Source organism: Moschus berezovskii, chromosome 11 (genome assembly GCF_049115385.1).
Source record: "Moschus berezovskii isolate FMDL1 chromosome 11, NW_MosBer_1.0, whole genome shotgun sequence".
Classification (NCBI taxonomy): domain Eukaryota; kingdom Metazoa; phylum Chordata; class Mammalia; order Artiodactyla; family Moschidae; genus Moschus; species Moschus berezovskii.
In genome coordinates, this window is record NC_142470.1 from 106,490,607 (window position 1) to 106,507,863 (window position 17,257).

At 44.2% G+C, this 17,257-nt stretch overlaps 1 long non-coding RNA gene across 1 annotated transcript; it reads right to left on the reverse strand.

Moving 5' to 3' along the window:
• Positions 1–73: 73 nt before the first annotated feature.
• Positions 74–15,957, reverse strand: LOC148776255 (uncharacterized). The gene is made up of 3 exons (XR_016038662.1): positions 15,450–15,957; positions 14,218–14,294; positions 74–200 (listed from the first exon to the last, which is right to left on the reverse strand). It is a non-coding gene; the product is annotated as an uncharacterized LOC148776255 (long non-coding RNA).
• Between the last annotated feature and the right edge of the window lie 1,300 nt (positions 15,958–17,257).

Genomic DNA, 17,257 nt, shown 5'->3' on the forward strand with positions numbered 1-17,257 from the left:
GCAGATAAAGCTGCCCGCTCCCTCCAGCCTTTCTGCTTTGAGGGGCCAATCCTGTTCCCAGTCTAGGAGGAGGTTCGGCTCCCCCAGACCAAGCCCGGGGGGCAGGCTGATGGAAGGCCCAACTGCTGGATGTCCCATCTTCCAGCCATCATTCCTGCATTTCCTGTTGTAATTCTTGTTCGATTGTTGTATTTCTGCACCTAGAAAGAAGACAGGGTATGGAGATAATTAGCAAGGAATTACTGAAGGCCCACTATGTGCTGTGACTTTCTAAAGAACTGCGAAGCAGCTGGCAGACGCCCCTGGTGGTGGTTCCGTCGCTAAATCGTGTCCAACTCTTTCCAATCCAGTGAACTGCAGCATGCCAGCCTTCCCTGTTCTTCACTATCTTACTGAGTTTGCTCAAACGCATGTCCGTTGAGTCAGTGATGCCATCCAACCATCTCATCCTCTGTCACCTCCTCCTCCCCTTGCCCTCATTTTTTCCCAGCATCAGGGTCTTTTCCAGTGAGTTGGCTCAGGTGGCATCAGGTAGCCAAAGTATTGGAGCTTCAGCTTCAGCATCAGTCCTTCTAATGAATATTCAGTACTGATTTCCTTTCGGATTGACTAGTTTGAGCTTCTTGAAGTCCAAGGAACTCTCAAGAGTCTTCTCCAGCACCACAGTTTGAAAGCATCAATTCTTTGGTGCTCAGCCTTCTTTGGGTCCAACTCTCATATCTGTACATGACCAATGCGCTGGAGTGGACAGAATTGAACAGCTCAGCACCGAAGACCAAGGTCTGCCCTTCTGTGTGGCCTGTGCTTTTAAAAAATTTTTATTGGAGTACAGGGGGGAGACAGGAAGATGGCGGAGGAATAGGACGGGGAGACCACTTTCTCCCCCACAAATTCATCAAAAGAACATTTGAACGCGGAGTAAATTCCACAAAGCAATTTCTGAATGCCGGCAGAGGACATCAGACACCCAGAAAAGCAGCCCATTGTCTTTGAAAGGAGGTAGGAAATAATATAAAAGATAAAAAGAGAGACAAAGGAGGTAGGGACGGAGATCCATCCCGGGAGGCTTAAAAAAGAAGTTTCCAAACACCAGGAAACACTCTCACTGGCGAGTCTGTGGCGAGCCTTGGAACCTCACAGGGCAACATAACCAGGAGAAAAAAGAAATAAATAATTAAAACCCACAGATTACACGGCCAATGGTAACTCCCAGTGGAGAAGCAGCACAGATGCCCGCATCTGCCATTAGCAAGCGGGGGGCTGGGTGGGGAGGCGCGGGCTGCATTGCTTAGAGTAAGGACCAAGCCTGAATGCCCGAGGCAATCTTAGGGAGCTAACTTGAGATAGCAAAGCAGACTGTGGGATATCAAAAAGGTGAAAAGCGCTAACAGACTGGTTCCACATAGGAAAAAGAGTACGTCAAGGTTGTATATTGTCACCCTGCTTATTTAACTTCTATGCAGAGGACATCATGAGGAATGCTGGGCTGGAAGAAGCACAAGCTGGAATCAAGATTGCCGGGAGAAATATCAATAACCTCAGATATGCAGGTGACACCACCCTTATGGCAGAAAGTGAAGAGGAACTAAAGGGTCTCTTGATGAAAGTGAAAGAGGAGAGTGAAAAAGTTGGCTTGAAGCTCAACATTCAGAAAACAAAGATCATGGCATCTGGTCCCATCACTTCATGGGAAGTAGATGGGGAAACAGTGGAAACAGTGTCAGACTTTATTTTTTTGGGCTCCAAGATCACTGCAGATGCTGATTGCAGCCATGAAATTAAGACGCTTACTCCTTGGAAGGAAAGTTATGACCAACCTGAGTAGTATATTGAAAAGCAGAGACATTACTTTGCCAACCAAGGTCCATCTAGTCAAGGCTATGGTTTTTCCCGTGGTCATGTATGGATGTGAGAGTTGGACTGTGAAGAAAGTTGATCACCGAACAATTGATGCTTTTGAACTGTGGTGCTGGAGAAGACTCTTGAGAGTCCCTTGGACTGCCAGGAGATCCAACCAGTCCATTCTAAAGGAGATCAATCCTGGGTGTTCATTGGAAAGACTGATGCTAAAGCTGAAACTCCAATACTTTGGCCACCTCATGCGACGAGTTGACTGCCTGGATAAGACTCTGATGCTGGGAGGGCTTGAGGGCAGAAGAAGGGGACGACAGAGAATGAGATGGCTGGATGGCATCACCGACTCGATGGACATGAGTTTGAGTGAACTCCGGGAGTTTATGGTGGACAGGGAGGCCTGGCGTGCTGTGATTCTTGGGGTCGCAAAGAGTCGGACACGACTGAGCGACTGAACTGAACTGAAGACGCTGCCAGACCTGCTCACCGAACAAAGGACTGAGCAGAGCTAGCCGGCTGCGAACGGCCCATCCCCCACCCCCCACCGAGACAGGCAAGGGAGGGCAGCCAGAGCTGGAAGGGGGCAATCGCAGCCCCAGAGAGACATCCAATACCAAGCTTCAAGCAGGCTTCGTTGCTAACCAAGACTTCTTGGGTTTCTGGCCAGTCAACATCCACCTGAGAAAGTACACTGGTTGTACACCCAGAAAACTGAGCGGCAGGGACTGGGGAGGTGCTAAGTCACAGCAACCACGTGCGCCAAACAGCTGGTTACCTGAGCTGCTTGGACCAGGGAAGGGCACAAAACGCAGGCCCAACCAAGTCTGCACCTTTGTGGAGTACCCGAGTACCTGAACCTGAGCAGCTTAGACCTGGGAAGTGCATGCAACCCAGGGCCCGCCTCAGACAGTTCCCGGCAGAGCAACCTATAGCCTAAGCAGTATAGGCAGGGAAAGCACACACGCCATGAGCGGGGGCAAACCCAGTGCGGCCGAGACACTGCGAGCACTCCCCACAGACGCCAGTGATATTTGTTTGCAACGTTCCTTCCTCCCCACAGAACGACAGAACAAGTGAACCTAAAAATGTGTCCACCACCGCCCCCTTGTGTCAGGGCGGAAATTAGACATTGAAGAAACCAGCAAACAGAAGAAGCTAAAACAGGGAACAGCCTTGGAAGTGACAGATGGAGAAGTCTTGAGGCTACTGCAAGAATAAGACTGAAAACCAGAGGCAGAGGCTTAAGTCCAAATCCTGAGAACACCAGAGAACTCCTGACTCCAGGGAACATTAATTGATAGGAGCTCATCAAACACCTCCATACCTACACTGAAACCAAGCACCACCCAAGGGTCAACAAGTTCCAGAGCAAGACATTCCACACAAATTCTCCAGCAGCACAGGAACATAACCCTGAGCTTCAATATACAGGCTGCCCAAAGTCACTCCAAACCCATTGACATCTCATAACTCATTACTGGACACTTCATTGCACTCGAGAGAGAAATTCAGCTCCACCCACCAGAACACTGACATAAACTTCCCTAACCAGGGAACCTTGACAAGCCACCCGTCCAACCCCACCCACAGTGAGGAAACTCCACAATAAAGAGAACTCCACAAACTGCCAGAAGATGGAAAACTGCTTATATTGCTGCCCAAAGACAGCAATATAAGCCAGATGAAGAGGCAGAGAAATAGCTAGCAAGTAAAGGAACAGGATAAATGCCCACCAACCCAAACAAAAGAGGAAGAGATAGGGAACCTACCTGATAAAGAATTCCGAATAATGATAGTGAAAATGATCCAAAATCTTGAAAACAAATTGGAGATAAATAACCTGGAGACAAGGATTGAGAAGATGCAAGAAAGGTTTAACAAGAATCTAGAAGAAATAAAGAGTCAATATACAATGAATAATGCAATAGATGAGATCAAAAACACTCTGGAGGGAACCAACAGTAGAATAACGGAGGCAGGAGATAGGATAAGTGAGTTAGAAGATAGAATGGTAGAAATAAGTGAAACAGAGTGGAATAAAGAAAAGTGAATTAAAAGAAATGAGGACAGTCTCAGAGACCTCTGGGACAATGTTAAAAGCCCCAACATTCGAATCATAGGAGTCCCAGAAGAAGAAGACAAAAAGAAAGACCATGAGAAAATACTTGAGGAGATAATAGTTGAAAACTTCCCTAAAATGGGGAAGGAAATAATCACCCAAGTCCAAGAAACCCAGAGAGTCCAAAACAGTATAACAAGGCGAAATACCCCAAGACACATATTAATCAAATTAACAAATATCAAACACAAAGAACAAATATTAAAAGCAGCAAGAGAAAAACAACAAATAACACACAAGGGGATTCCCATAAGGATAACAGCTGATCTTTCAATAGAAACTCTTCAGGCCAGGAGGGAACAGCAGGGCATACTTAAAGTGATGAAAGAAAATAATCTATAGCCCAGATTACTGTACCTAGCAAGGATCTCATTCAAATATGAAGGAGAAATCAAAAGCTTTACAGACAAGCAAAAGCTGAGAGAATTCAGTAACACCAAACCAGCTCTCCAACAAGTGCTAAAGGATCTTCTCTAGACAGGAAACACAGAAAGGGTGTGTAAACTCGAACCCAAAACAATAAAGTAAGTGGCAACGAGATCATACTTATCAATAATTACCTTAAACATAAATGGGTTGAATGCCCCAACCAAAAGACAAAGGCTGGCTGAATGGATACAAAAACAAGACCCCCATATATGTTGTCTACAAGAGACCCACCTCAAAACGAGGGACACATACAGACTGAAAGTGAAGGGCTGGAAAAAGATATTCCACGCAAATGGAGACCAAAAGAAAGCAGGAGTAGCAATACTCATATCAGATAAAATAGACTTTTAAACAAAGGCTGTGAAAAGAGACAAAGAAGGACACTATATAATGATCAAAGGATCAATCCAAGAAGAAGATATAACAATTATAAATATATATGCACCCAACATAGGAGCACTGCAATATGTAAGACAATTACTAACAAGTATGAAAGGGGAAATTAACAATAACACAATAATAGTGGGAAACTTTAATACCCCAGTCACACCTATGGATAGATCAACTAAACAGAAAATTAACAAGGAGACACAAACTTTAAATGATACAATAGACCAGTTAGACCTAATAGATCTCTATAGGACATTTCACCCCAAAGCAATGAATTTCACCTTTTTTCTCAAGCACACACAGAACCTTCTCCAGGATAGATCACATCATGGGCCATAAATCTAGCCTTGGTAAATTCAAAAAAGTTGAAATCATTCCAAGCATCTTTTCTGACCACAATGCAGTAAGATTAGATCTCAATTACAGGAGAAAAACTATTAAAATTTTCAACATATGGAGGCTGAACAACACGCTGCTGAATAACCAACAAATCATAGAAGAAATCAAAAAAGAAATCAAAATATGCATAGAAATGAATGAAAATGAAAACACAACAACCCAAAACCTGTGGGACACTGTAAAAGCAGTGCTAAGGGGAAGGTTCATAGCCATACAGGCATACCTCAAGAAACAAGAAAAAAGCCAACTAAATAACCTAACTCTACACCTAAAGCAACTAGAAAAGGAAGAAATTAAGAACCCCAGGGTTAGTAGAAGGAAAGAAATCATAAAAATTAGGGCAGAAATAAATGCAAAAGAAACAAAAGAGACCATAGCAAAAATCAACAGTCAAAAGCTGGTTCTTTGAGAGGGTAAATAAAATTGACAAACCACTGGCCAGACTCATCAAGAAACAAAGGGAGAAAAACTAAATCAATAAAATTAGAAATGAAAAGGGAGAGATCACAACAGACAACACAGAAATACAAAGGATCATAAGAGACTACTATCAGCAACTATATGCCAATAAAATGGACAACTTGGAAGAAATGGACAAATTCTTAGAAAAGTACAACTTTTCAAAACTGAACCAGGAAGAAATAGAAAATCTTAACATACCCATCACAAGCACGGAAATTGAAACTGTAATCAGAAATCTTCCAGCAAACAAAAGCCCAGGTACAGATGGCTTCACAGCTGAATTCTACCAAAAATTTAGAGAAGAGCTAACATCTATCCTACTCAAACTCTTCCAGAAAATTGCAGAGGAAGGTAAACTTCCAAACTCATTCTATGAGGCCACCATCACCCTAATACCAAAACCTGACAAAGATGCCACAAAAAAAGAGAACTACAGGCCAATATCATTGATGAACATAGATGCAAAAATCCTTAACAAAATTCTAGCAATCAGAATCCAACAACACATTAAAAAGATCATACATCATGACCAAGTGGGCTTTATCCCAGGAATGCAATTTCAATATCTGAAAATCAGTCAATATAATACACCACATTAACAAACTGAAAAATAAAAACCATATGATTATCTCAATAGATGCAGAGAAAGTCTTTGACAAAATTCAACATCCATTTATGATAAAAACCCTCCAGAAGACGTGAATAGAAGGAACATACCTCAACATAATAAAAGCTATATATGACAAACCCACAGCAAACATCATCCTCAATGGTGAAAAACTGAAAGCGTTTTCCCTAAAGTCAGGAACAAGACAAGGGTGCCCACTCTCACCACTACTATTCAACATAGTTTTGGAAGTTTTGGCCACAGCAATCAGAGCAGAAAAAGACATAAAAGGAGTCCAAATTGGAAAAGAAGAGGTAAAACTCTCACTGTTTGCAGATGACATGATCCTCTACTCAGAAAGCCCTAAAGACTCTACCAGAAAATTACTAGAGCTAATCAATGAATATAGTAAAGTTGCAGGATATAAAATCAACACACAGAAATCCCTTGCATTCCTATACACTAACAATGAGAAAATAGAAAGAGAAATTAAGGAAACAATTCCATTCACCATTGCAATGAAAAGAATAAAATACTTAGGAATATATCTACCTAAAGAAACAAAAGATCTATATATAGAAAACTATAAAACACTGGTGAAAGAAATCAAAGAGGACACTAATAGATGGAGAAAAATACCGTGTTCATGGATTGGAAAAATAAATATTGTGAAAATGAGTATACTACCCAAAGTAATCTATACATTCAATGCAATCCCTATCAAGCTACCAACGGTATTTTTCACAGAGCTAGAACAAATAATTTCACAATTTATATGGAAATACAAAAAACCTGAATAGCCAAAGCAATCTTGAGAAAGAAGAATGGAACTGGAGGAATCAACCTGCCGGACTTCAGGCTCTACTACAAAGCCACAGTCATCAAGACAGTATGGTACTGGCATAGAGACAGAAATATAGATCAATGGAACAAAATAGAAAGCCCAGAGATAAATCCACTCACCTATGGACACCTTATCTTTGACAAAGGAGGCAAGAATCTTCAATGGAGAAAAGACAATCTCTTTAACAAGTGGTGCTGGGAAAACTGGTCAACCACTTGTAAAAGAATGAAACTAGAACACTCCCTAACACCATACACAAAAATAAACTCAAAATGGATTAAAGATCTAAATGTAAGACCAGAAACTATAAAACTAGAGGAAAACATAGGCAAAACACTGTGACATAAATCATAGCAGGATCCTCCATGACCCACCTCCCAGAATATTGGAAATAAAAGCAAAAATAAACAAATGGGACCTAATTAAAATTAAAAGCTTCTGCACAGCAAAGGAAACTAAGCAAGGTGAAAAGACAGCCTTCAGAATGGGAGAAAATAATAGCAAATGAAGCAACTGACAAATAATTAATCTCAAAAATATACAAGCAACTCCTGCAGCTCAATCCCAGAAAAATAAACAACCCTATCAAAAAATGGGCCAAAGAACTAAACAGACATTTCTCCAAAGAAGACATACAGATAGCTAACAAACACATGAAAGATGCTCAACATCACTCATAATCAGAGAAATGCAAATCAAAACCACAATGAGGTACCATTTCACTCCAGTCAGATGGCTGCTATCCAAAAGTCTACAAGCAATAAATGCTGGAGAGGGTGTGGAGAAAAGGGAACCCTCTTACACTGTTGGTGGGAATGCAAACTAGTACAGCCTCTATGGAGAACAGCGTGGAGAGTCCTTAAAAAACTGGAAGTAGAACTGCCATATGACCCAGCAATCACACTCCTGGGCATACACACCGAGGAAACCAGAATTGAAAGAGACACATGTACCCCAATGTTCATCGCAGCACTGTTTATAATAGCCAGGACATGGAAGAAACCTAGATGTCCATCTGCAGACGAATGGATAAAAAAGCTGTGGTACATATACACAGTGAAGTATTACTCAGCAATTAAAAAGAATACATTTGAACCAGTTCTAATGACGTGGATGAAACTGGAGCCTATTATACAGAGTGAAGTAAGCCAGAAAGAAAAATACCAATGCAGTATACTAACGCATGTATATGGAATTTAGAAAGATGATAACAATAACCCTGTATACGAGACAGCAGATGAGACAGAGGTATAGAACAGCCTTTGGGACTCTGTGGGAGAGGGCGAGGGTGGGATGATTTGGGAGAATGGCACTGAAACATGTATATTATCATATGTGAAACAAATCCCCAGTCCAGGTTTGATGCATGATACAGGATGCTTGGGGCTGGTGCACTGGGACGGCCCAGAAGGATGATATGGGGAGGGAGGTGGGAGGGGGGTTCAAGATGGGGAACACATGTCCACCCGGGGTGGATTCATGTCAATGTATGGCAAAACCAATACAATATTGTAAAGTAATTAGCCTCCAATCAAAAATTTTTTAAAAATATAATAAATAAAAAATTTTATTTTATTAAAAAAATTTTTTATTGGAGGACAGAGAGGACTGGCGTGCTGTAATTCATGGGGTCGCGGAGAGTCGGACACGACTGAGCGACTGAACTGAACTGAACTGAACAGTTGATTTACAATGTTGTGTTAGTTTCCACTTTACAGCAAACTGATTCAGTCATATATATATATATACATATATACATGCATATATGCACTCATTTTTAGGTTTTCCTGTGGACGTCGTTGGAGAGCATTGGATAGAGTTCCCTGTGCTGCGCAGTAGGTTCTTATCAGCTATCTGTTTTATGTATAGCAGTGTGCATATGGCAACTCCAACCTCCCAGTTATCCCCTTCGCCCACAGAATATTCTTGACACTCTTTGGATTTTGCCTTCACACTCTTCTATTTTCCTAAGTAATAACTGTGTGACTAGAAAGTTATGAACTTATTTTACACATGAAAGTATGAAGAAAAATTATCTAGAATCCTTACAAGTCAAAGATTCAGTGTCTCTTCCCTACTTAGTTGTATCTGTACATAATTTTTGTAGTTTTATCTAAAGCTTTCATGCATATGGTTTAAAAAGTCAAATCTCTTTTTTTGCTTTTACAGTTCTTATTGTATAAGTTTCAGGTGTACAGTATTGTCGCTCAACATCTGTATACACTCCAGAATGATCTCTCGCCATCCAGTTGGCCCCTTTATGCATTCACCGCCTCCCAGGCCCTCTCCTCTGATAAACAGGAAGCTGTTCTCTGCAGCAGTTTGTTGTTGCTTTTTTTTTTAGTTTCCATGTTTGAGTGAAATCATACAGTATTTGTCTTTCTCCATCTGACATTTCACCTAGCATAATACCTTCAAAGTCCATTCATGTTATTGCAAATGGCAGGATTTCATTATTCTTTATGGATGAATGATATCAATAATGGTTGAATAATCATAATCCATTGTATAAATATGCCACATCTTCTTTATCCATCAATCCATCAAAGGACATGTAGCTTGTTTGCATATATAAAGAGTCAAAAATAGTTCTTACCAAGTTTGTTGCGAAAACCTCTCTCCTACCATTTCCCCCTGTCTAGGAACAGCCAGGCTCATCTCTCACGGCGGATTACATTGGTATTTTCCTCCAGGTCTCTAAATAATGGGCTTATATTACCACACCCTGATTTTTCATTTAGGCATTACACTTGGTCCTCCACATCGCCAGGGTTCCGCAACCATAGATTCAAACAACCGTGGATTGAAAATGTTAAAAAAAAAAATTCCAGGGACTTCCCTGGGTTAAGACTCTGCACTTCCACTGCAGGGGACATGGGTTCGATTCCTGATCAGGGAACTAAGATCCCACATGCTGTGGGGCAACTAAGCCTGTACAATCACTGAGCCTGTGCACCGCAACAGGAGACCCCACACAGCACAAGGAAGACCCCGCTTGCTGCAGCTGAGGCCTGACACAGCTGATAATGGTTGTTAAAAACCTGTATATAAAAAATCATATAAATGTGAGACCCTTAAAAAAAAGTAAACATGTGTTTCAGTCCATGACATCTTTTACCTGGTACGGTTTTGTTTCTTTACGTATTTCCTCCTGCTGGCACTTTACTGCAATGTAATCAAAGTACAGTGAACTGCATGTGTTCCAAATGAACAATCTAATTAAAATAATGAAACAGTTTCCTTGTGTCCTTGTGTCCCTTGTTATTTTCCCCATCCCCAGGCAACCACTGACCTGCTGTGTCCATAAAGTAGACTACATTGTCTAGGATTTTTCATAAATGAAATCATACAGTAAGCACTGCTTTTTCCTTTTATTCACCATAATGATTCTGAGATTTGTCTGTGTTGCATTTATTAATGGTTCATTTCTTTATATTACTGAGAATTATTTCATTGGACGGATGGATCAGTTTGTTCACCTGTTGAGGAACATTTGAATTACTCCCAGTTTTTGGCTGTTACAAATAGAGCTGCTATAAACATTTATGTGCAAGTCTGCAAAAATTAAAAAACATGTCAGCAGTGTTGAGTCTTTGATGAAGCACAGAGGCTCTTTGTTTCTGTGCTTGGTCTTTCTCTAGTTGCAGGAAGTGAGGGCTACTCTAGCTGCGGTGTTGAGGCTTCTCATTGCGGTGGCTTCTCTTGTTGTGGAGCGTGGGCTTCAGTGCTTGCGGCATGGAGACTCTGGAAGCGCGTGGGCTCAGTAGTTGAGGCACACTGGCCGAGCTGCCCCAAGGCATGTGGGATCTCAATTCCTGAACCAGGGTGGAACCCATGTCCCCTACATTGGCAGGCAGATTCTTAACCACTGGACCATCAGGGAAGTCCCTATGTATGAGCCTTTGTGTGAATATGTTTTCAAGGTTTGTTTTCATTTTGTTTTTTTAGGTAAATGCCTGGGAGAGGAATGGCTGAGTCAAACAGTAGTTGCATGTTTAAATATGCTTAGGTAACCACCAAACCGTTGTCCAAAGTGGTTGTAACATTTTATATTCCCAACAGCAGTGTATAAGCATTCTAGTTGCTCCATTTTCTTGCTAACACTTGTTGTGGCCAGTCTTCTTATTATGCTTTACACTTGAGAGTCCCTTGGACTGCAAGGAGATCCAACCAGTCCATCCTAAAGGAGATCAGTCCGGGGTGTTCATTGGAAGGACTGATGTTGAAGCTGATACTCCAATACTTTGGCCACTTGATGTGAAGAGCTGACTCACTTGAAAAGACCCTGGTGCTGGGAAAGATTGAAGGCAGGAGGAGAAGGGGACGACAGAGGATGAGATGGCTGGATGTCATCACCAACTCAATGGACATGGGTTTGGGTGGACTCTGGGAGTTGGTGATGGACAGGGAGGCCTGGAGTGCTGCGGTTTGTGGGGTCGCAAAGAGTCGGACACGACTGAGCGACTGAACTGAATAAGTGATGATATTTAGCATCTTTATGTGTTTACTGGCATCCATGAGTCTTCTCTAAAGTACTATTTGAAATCTTTTGCTCATTTTTTATTTGGGTTTTTTGTCTTCTTGTTACACTATAGGAGTTTTTACAATGTAGGAATTTTATTTTTTCTCTTTAATAATTTAATTATTATACTTATGTCATCAAATTCACCCTTTTAATGAGTGCAGTTCAGTGGTTTTTAGCATATTCACAAAGTTGTGGAAACTGTCACCACTATTTAACTCTAAATGTTTTCATTACCCCACCAAAAAAATTCCCAGACTCATTAGCAAGCACTCCCCAATCCTCTTCCTCCCAACCCCAGACAACCAATCAGTAATCTACTTTCTGTGTCTGCTATATCAGATGGACCTTTGATATAAATGGAATCATACAATATGTGACATTTTGTGACTGGCATCTTTCATTTAGCATCATGTTTTCAAGTTTCAGCTATGCTATCATATGAATCAGCACTTCATTCCCTTTTTAAAAAAATAATTATTTTCATTTGTTTGTTTGGCTGTGCCTGGTATTAGCTGTGGCATGGGGGATCTTGTTCCTTGACCACGAATCAAATCTGGACCCTTTGTATTGTGAGTAGGGAGTCTTAGCCACTGGACCACTAGACAAGTCCCTTCATTCCTTCTTATGACTGAATAGTATTCCACTTTATGGATATATCACATTTTATTTATCTGTTCATCAGTTGCAGGACATTTGAAATCCCACCCCCTCGCACTTTTTGGCTATTATAAACAATGTAGTTACGAACATTCAGGTACAAGGTTTTGGATGAACATATGTTTACAGTTCTCCTGAGTATGTACCTTGTAGTGGAATTGATGGGTCATGTGGTAAATTATATGTTTAACTTTTTGAGAAACCACCAAATTGTTTTCCAAAGCAGCTGTACCATGTTGTATTCCCACTAGCAGCTTCTGAGAGCTCCAAGTCCTTCACCTTCTGAACAACACTTGTTTTTGTTTTTTAATTCTAGCCATCCCGGTGGCTGTGATGTGGTATCTCACTGTGGTTCTGGCGTGCGTCACCTCAGTGACTAAGGATGTTGAGCATTTTTTCTTATGTTTATTGGCCATTTGTATATCTTTTTTGGAGGAATGTCTATTCAGAACCTTTGCTCACGTTTAATTGGATTATTTGTCATTTTACTGTTGAGTTGTATATTTGTATATTTTAGATGCAAGTCCTTTGTCTGATGTATTTGTTGGGAGTATTTTGTTCTTGTCTGTGACTGGCTTTTTATTTTTTGTAATGGTGTCTTTTAAAGAAGACACAAGTTTATAATGTTGCTGTAACCCAGTTTATCAGTTTCTCTTTTGCATTTTGTGCTCTATGTTCTAAGAAACCTTTGCCTAACTCAGGGATGCAAAGGTGTTCTCCCATGTGTTCTTCTTCATTTTATGGTTTCATGTTTTTACATCTAGGATTGTGATCTGCTCAATTTAATTTTTATATAAGGTATGTGGTATGAGTCATGTTTGGCACTGAGTGTATTTCCAGTTATGTTTTTGCTCTGTATTATCGCATATAGATCCATGCTCCAAGCTTATCTCATATTTCACATGAGGAAGAACGGGGATGTCAGTCCCCTCTTTCCCTGCTTTTTCCCCTCTTCACTCTATTCCACACTATCCTATACCCCTTATAGGGATGGTTTCATGGTTTTTGCTTTCTGTTCTTTTCTTTTTTGAGAGAAAAGATCCATAGAGATTTTGTTAATACAGAATATACTTTTGACTCAGTCCTGCCACATTGCTTTCCCTATATCCTTGCCAACAGTTGGTATTATCTAACTTTGATTTTAATTTTCATTTATTTTTTGCCAACCTGTAAAAGAATGTGTCATAGTTTTATTTTTGATTTCTCTAATTGCTAGAGAGTTTTAAGTACTTCTTCACAGACTTGTTAACTGTTCAGATTCCCCTTATGTGAGTTGCCAGTCATGGCTGTATACATTTCCCTGTTGACTTTGTTCTATAATTCCCCTATTTTTCTCCTTGCTTTGCAAAATTCCATTAGAATTCCTTAATTGTTTATTTTATTCATGAAATGAAATATTATATTCAATTTCAGTTTGTCAGTTTTATTTATTTTTAAATGTTTATCTTTGTGCTACACAGCGTGTGGGATCTTAATTCCCTGATCATAGCCCCTGCATTGGATGTGACCGTAACCACTGGACTACCAGGGAAGTTCCAATTCTTGTCAGTTTTAGACATTGCCAATATTTTCCCCCAACTTCCTCCTATCTGTTAACTCTGTGGTATTGTTTATTAACAAAAGTCTTTCTCTTTTTTTCGCTGTGCCGTGCAGCTTGCAGGATCTTAGTTCCCTGATCAGGGATTGAACCCAGGGCCATGCAGTGGAAGTGTTGAGTCCTAACCACTGAATCATCAGGGAAGTCCTGAGAGCTTTCATTTTTATGTGGTTGAATCCATAATTTTTTCACCTATAATCTATACTTTTAAAACCTTTATTCCCTCAAAGTAAAAAAGATGTCTCCTACATATTCATCTCTTAGCTTTAGGGTTTTATTTTACACATGTAGATCCCCTGGAGAAGGAAATGGCAACCCACTCCAGTATTCTTACCTGGGAAATCCCTTGGACAGAGGAGCCTGGAAGCCTACAGTCCGTGGGGTCGCAGAGAGTCAGACACGACTGAGTGACTAAATGGCAACAGCAACAATTTACTGTTAGGTAAGGGCTGTGGCTTTTGAACTGTGGTGCTGGAGAAGACTCTTGAGAGTCCCTTGGACTGCAAGGAGATCCAACCAGTCCATTCTAAAGGAGATCAATCCTGGGTGTTCATTGGAAGGACTGATGCTGAAGCTGAAACTGTAATACTTTGGCCAACTCATGCGACGAGTTGACTCACTGGAAAAGACTCTGATGCTGGGAAAGGTTGGGGGCGGGAAGAGAAGGGGACGACAGAGAATGAGATGGCTGGATGGCATCACCGACTCTGTGGACATGAGTTTGAGTGAACTCCGGGAGCTGGTGATGGACAGGGAGGCCTGGTGTGCTGTGATTCATGGGGTGGCAGAGAGTTGGACACGACTGAGCGACTGAACTGAACTGAACTGAACTGAAGGGCTGTGGGATAGGGATCCAACCTGACATTTCCTACCCTGGTTTCCCAGCTCTGGGTGCTAAACATCACTAGCGTGGCAGCAAGGAAGCTGAGGATCAGCGGAGGGGCTGGGGGTTGAGGGATCCCTGAGTCTGACCTGGTGGAGGTTTTCTTCAGCACCCCTTGGCTGCCAGGGCTGAGAGTTGGATAAAGAGGACAGGAGGACTTTCAGGTGTCAGAGTTGGAATGGCCAGGAGGGAAGGGTGTTCAGGGCTTGCAGGGGCAGCAGTGCGCCGGATGGGCCTGCAGTGCTGCGGGCAGAAGCAAGGGTCTTTGGTTCCTGTAGGTGTGGGCAGGTGCTGCAGACACAGGAACAGACTTGGGTTATATTTGAGGCTGCGAGCGGGCAGCGGAGTGTGTGGGCGCTCACCCAGTGTCAGCGCAACAGGGAGCTCTCACCCGTCTCACACACAGGTCAGGGCAGCCTGATGGCACAGGAGGCGCTTGGGGTGACGCCTGCTGGAGTTAGGTCCACGGCAGCCGCCCTTCCACAGGAGAAGGTTGGGTTGTCCTGAACGGGCCCCTCAGGTCAGGCAGGTGGCGCCCCTTTACCTCAGGCCACGGTGGCGGGGGTGGGGGGGGCAGGAAGCAGAGGGATTGGATAGATCCCACCCTGGGATGGAGATCAGGGATGGGGCAGGGGAGCCACCCAGAGCGGGTTTGTCCCAGTGGAAGCGGATGGCGAGCTCACCAGCTGCGGCCGACTGCTGGGCTGCTCAGGAGATGCCAGCTTCTTGACGTGGTGACAGATGGGCTGGGCTGCTCGAAGACTCCCTTGTGTGGTGGCACTGCCTGGAGAACATCTCCATCATGGAGAGGCAGAGGAAGAGAGAGAGACTGGGAAGTCCTGCCTTCGCCCAGAAGCCACAGTTCTCTGTCGGCTCGGAGTCACGTGGCTCTGCCTCCAGGCAGGGGGAGGCAGAGGGAAGCGGGAGGAGCGGGGCGGGCTGGAGGCGGCCAGCCAGGCACCTAGCGGGCAGGGCTTGTCCACGCAGGGTGTGAGGGGCTGTGTCCCCAGTCAGCAGTGGCTGCCCCGGCCCTGCCCCGGAGGAGGGGAGACTGCAGGCGCCCTGCGGGGCTGGCAGGACCGGCTGGGGAGGAGAGGGGGAGGAGGGTTAGGGCCCCTACGCTGCCTGAGGAGGGGCCACACACCACCCTGGGCCTCCTCCATGCTTTGTTATCTGTAGTGAATTTCCCTTCCTGCCCCTTCTCACTAAGAGCCTTGCAAAGACCCGCACAGGGAGAGGAAGGGACCCCGAGAACGAACCACAATGGGCCAGGGGCAACGTCTCACTGTCCTCTGCCTTCTCTTCTGTTCATCCCACGCTCTCCCTGGTGTGGGTGGGTGTCTGGGGCCGCCAGGAGAGTAACAAATGGTGTGTGCTAAGTGTGTGCAGCGTGGGTGTGGGTGACGAGGCCCCTGTCCCTGGGGAGACAGGACTTGGGGTTGCCAGGCCCCCATGGCCCTGCTGTGGGTGCCCTTGTCACTGGCTTTTCCCTGTGGTCACCCCCTTGGGTTCCCTCTTGGTAGCTGAGGAAAGTGGGGCTTGGGTCATTGAAGGGCCTGGCCCAAGGTCACCGGCTCTACCCCCGCCACCTTGGCGTGTCCTCAGCTGAGCCTGCCCCACGTGACCACAGTGGACACTGTCCGGAGAGCAAAATCTAGTGTAAACTCCCTCAATCTCCAGAAGGGGAAAACGAGAGGCCCTGTGCCCCTAGAGCGACCCAGGAAACGCGATGTGAAAACCTAGGCAGCGGGGGTGGGGGCCCAGGGCTTGGGGCCCTGGGTGTCAGCGGGTGGAAACAGGATATGAGCAGAGAGAGGGCCGTGAGAAGCAAGGTGGCTCCCTGCAAAGGCAGCCACCTGGCACACTCTGTTCTGATCACGGAAAAAGAGCCTTGGGCTGTGTGGGAGTCGTCACATCCTGCTCCCTGCCAGGCTTCCCCCGCCCACCTGGCTCCTCAGCTGGGGGTAGGGGGGCCGGTGGGCAAAGGACAGGGCCTTGCCCTGTGGAGGGATGGTGATTCAATCTTCACAAGGGCTCCTAAATCCCCAGGGAGGCCTGGTATCCAATGGTGAAAGCAAAAATGAAGGAAGAACAGGGCGGACAGCTCACTGGTCCGCCCAGCCCACGCTGATGGAGGACCTGCCAGGGCCAGGCCTGAGCAGGGAGCAGGGAAAGTGAAACTGCAGGGTCCACGCTGACTTCAGGGAGGCCCAAGTGTTGGGAGGGCAGAAGTGAGCCTGGGCTCTGTGAGACCCTGGGTTTAGCCTGAGGACCTGGGAAGGCTTCCTGGAAGAGGTGAGACCTAAGAGGAGTCTGGAAGGCGGGTTAAAGGTGTCCCAGGCAGGGTCAGCCAGCACAGGGAGCTGAGCTGTGTGGCTCAGTGTCACTGGGGGCCTCTTTTTGCCCATCTGGCCAGAGTCTACCTGCTTGGCCTGCTCAGGGCCTTCAGTCTCCTCTCTGGCCTGGTCACTCACCAGCATTAACACCAGCA